The following is a 3,705-nucleotide window of genomic DNA, read 5'->3' as shown; positions in this document are numbered from 1 at the left end:
GCTTATTTACTCGTATATTTTCTTAGTAAACAGAATAAAATGTTCGTGGGAACTAAACTAGAGAACATCTCATTGCGGCCTGTAAAATGTACTTTATATTTGTTAGGCCTATGGCCCTCTGTATTTTGTATACGTGATCTAAAATCAAGTAAGAAATTAAAAATTTTAAGTAACGTCTTCAGAATTTTGCAAGCAGCAGCTGTACAGAGTTTCCATATATATATATTTTTCTACCGTATTTCCATACTCGAAGGTGTAAACTATAGCAACAGCGATCATTTGTCTGTGGGTATGGATTATATAGGTATGATTGTGCAATTAATTGGTGCTATGATCATAAATCTGGAGACCTCTTATAAAGCCAATTATAACTATGAAGCAATTTTCAAGAAATTGGAACAGTTGTCCCATAAACTTTACGTCGAACTAAATATAAGAATCAATACTGCACGAATACAATTATTTTGCGTCATGATATGTGGACTCTATGTGATATGTTGTTTTTTGGTAGTGGCTTTAACGATATATTTTGAGCTTACAAGTTTGCGTTCAAGACGCATGACTCTTGGTCTCTATTCAGAAATGGTTTTGAAATTGAAAATGGCAGAATATACGCTATTTGTCTCACTTGTTTGGATTATGTACCTGGAATTATGGGGGGCAGCAAAAAAGTGCATTGCTCGCCTAAACGAAACTCGCTTTGACATTTGGCGTTCGAGACGTCTCCATTTGATGCGGATTTATGTACTACAAGACTGTCATGCCTTAATCTGGGCAGTAGTCTATCACATAGAAGACTACTTTACATTTACACTACCGATGTTATTATTAAAAGTATACACTGACTTAGTGCTCCTCACATACTGGATTTATATTAGTATAGGAAGGAAAGCTACAGGCGAAATAACATTGTGTATGTTTTAATCATATTTTATTATTATTTAATGACTATTATAATATTAAATAATTAATAATTTTTCGCTTGTTTTTGCGTATAGTTTGCTTGACTGTAATGATAATACAGTTTACACTATTGATTAGTATTTGCTATGTATGCACTAAATGTGAAATTGCAGTAAGTTATTTATGATATGAAAAAAATTCAATAATAATTAAATTCTAATATTTTTTTAGTATAGAAGTTTTTATTCTTTATTTTATAATATCAGAACAGATCGACGTAATATTCACTTAACGATTTCTTTGCAAAAAATTATATCACAATTATTACACGAAAAAATCTATTTCAATGCTACAGGATGTGTCAACATAAATGCGAACACTATAAGCCAAGTAATGGAATTTTTGATATAGAAATTTATTTGATTATAAAATAATTTTAATTATTAACAGTTTTTACTTTCAATAGTTATATTTATTGTTATTATCCTACAATTTCGTATGTCAGTTTAGCTGTGAACTGTTTTTTTCAATATGAAATTGAGACAATTGGAGCTTTATAAACAGATCTCATATATCATCAGAGTGACAACTAGTATCTTATGGAAATAAAAGAATACTTTAAGAAGTTGACAAAAAAAAACTGCTGAAAACTATATATATACTCTCTGTTGAACTTACCTTAATAAAAGGTATATAACTTAAATATGTGTTTCTTAAAGTGAATTAAATGTAATAGAATAAAAAATATAAATTTATTTAATTATAAATTAATTTTTTATTTGAAGAAAACAAGAGATATAAACTTTTAAATTATTACAACCTCGTCCATTTCTAATATACAGCCAAGAGATATGAGATATAATTAGCTAGCTGTCTCTCACGATAAATACTGGGGAAAATTTATGTACCCCTGAACACGTAGATGAGTTATCGTAATACTAAATTAAAGCAGTTATTCAAAAATGCAGCTTTCATCCTTATTGTAGCACATACTCTATCCACACTTAAACAGATCAATAAAGAAAACCAAGATGCTTCTAAGGCAAGAGAGCCCAAAATCGAAAGCCAGTTGCAGTAAGAACTGCTTCAAGAATCATAATATCATTCTGCATATATTAAAGAAACACTAAATAAAAACTCTATGCCAAACTGGATCAAAACACCTAAGAATAAGGACGATGCCTCCAGTGGGAAGTATCAGGATTATATATAAGGGTAACTCTACATGTCTGCAATGACCTCGATTAATATCTTTGGGCTTTGATGTTGTTGAAAAACTCCAGCTTTTCAAGAGTACGAAAACAATTTTGATTGAAGACTAAAAAGTTAGGAACAAATTCTTTCAAACTTAACTTAAGATTAGGTTATCAGAGTGTTCTTACGATCGATATGGCTCATTATACTACCGTATAAACCTTACTAACTTTAAACTATTTAGAGCATTTAGAGAAGCATAAAATACTCTTCGAGTGGAGGTCTTGTAATTGAGTAAGTTCCCATATATAAAAGCGAATCCGGACCTGCAATTGAGTACGACACTCATGAAAATTAGTTCCTAACATGTTTAATTCACATAGAGGTTGCAGATAATGATATTAACAGATATTAAGCACTTTACTTATCCTTTCATATTGAAATATAATCAATACTCAAAATATAAATATTGAACATATAGAAGAATAATAAGAATACAAGAATAATAAAAACTCTTAAAGATATAGTGTGACAGTGAAGGCAATCAAATGATATTAAAAGACATTGATTATTAATAACGACTTTCTGTTCTATTCTACGCTCTGTTTAATAAAAAACATTTTTTAATATTTTGAAATCATTAACACCATTTAAAAGATGTGAGTATCTTCTCAAAATGAATGAGACAATGGAAAGTATTTAGTGTGTTTAATCAACATTACGCACATAGGTGGTAACATCACCAGATATTAAACATTTAACTTTATTAAAATATATCTCAAGAGAAATATGGGGGATACAATAGAATAGATGAATAAATAAATAGGGAATAGATGGTAATATTACCAGATATTAAATACTTAACTTTCTCACAATATACTCCTTAAAACAAAATGATTTCCCAAATTGTATAGTAAAATGCAAAAATAATAAGGATCCTTGAGCATATAGTCTGGCCATCAAAGAAGTCAGACATTTTGGAGTAATTACCGCCATTTGAAAGAATAAAAAGTTTATCCAAGGAAATATCATTGCTACGTCAAATAATATCTGGTAAATAATAGTATTTTTTGTTTACCATAAAATTGCCTTAATTCTTGGTATAGAAAGTAAATAATATTAATTGGTGGAAATTATTAGAAATCTCACCTTTTAACCTAGATTGTTTCAATTGATATGTTGCTTATCGCAATACTTACAATTCAATCCATAAATGGTTTTTTGCCAAGATTTAAAATTAACTTATTGTGAACTATAACAAAAATTTTTAAATATTATAAAAAAATTAGTTAACTTACAAATCACATTTTTTAGTAACCTTTTATTATATGGGTATATATATTATTTTTTTATAGACAAATGATTACATCGTAATAAATATTAATTTTTACTTATTAATCCCTACATTCAATAAACTATATTCACAAGATAAATGAATAATTAATTAAAAAAAAATTAAGGAAAATAAGTACTTCACTCATAACCTCTTATTGCTACTATGTTTCTGATCTAAACAGACATGCGGAACTGAATCACTATTACAACATGCATAACGGATGTCAAAATGAACTGTAAAAAGTAAAGAAAATATTTGTTTAAAATTTTAAT

This window comes from Teleopsis dalmanni, chromosome 2, assembly GCF_002237135.1.
Source record: "Teleopsis dalmanni isolate 2A chromosome 2, ASM223713v2, whole genome shotgun sequence".
NCBI classification, from domain to species: Eukaryota; Metazoa; Arthropoda; class Insecta; order Diptera; family Diopsidae; genus Teleopsis; species Teleopsis dalmanni.
The sequence above is the reverse complement of the archived record's forward strand: the minus strand, read 5'-3'. Positions refer to the sequence as shown.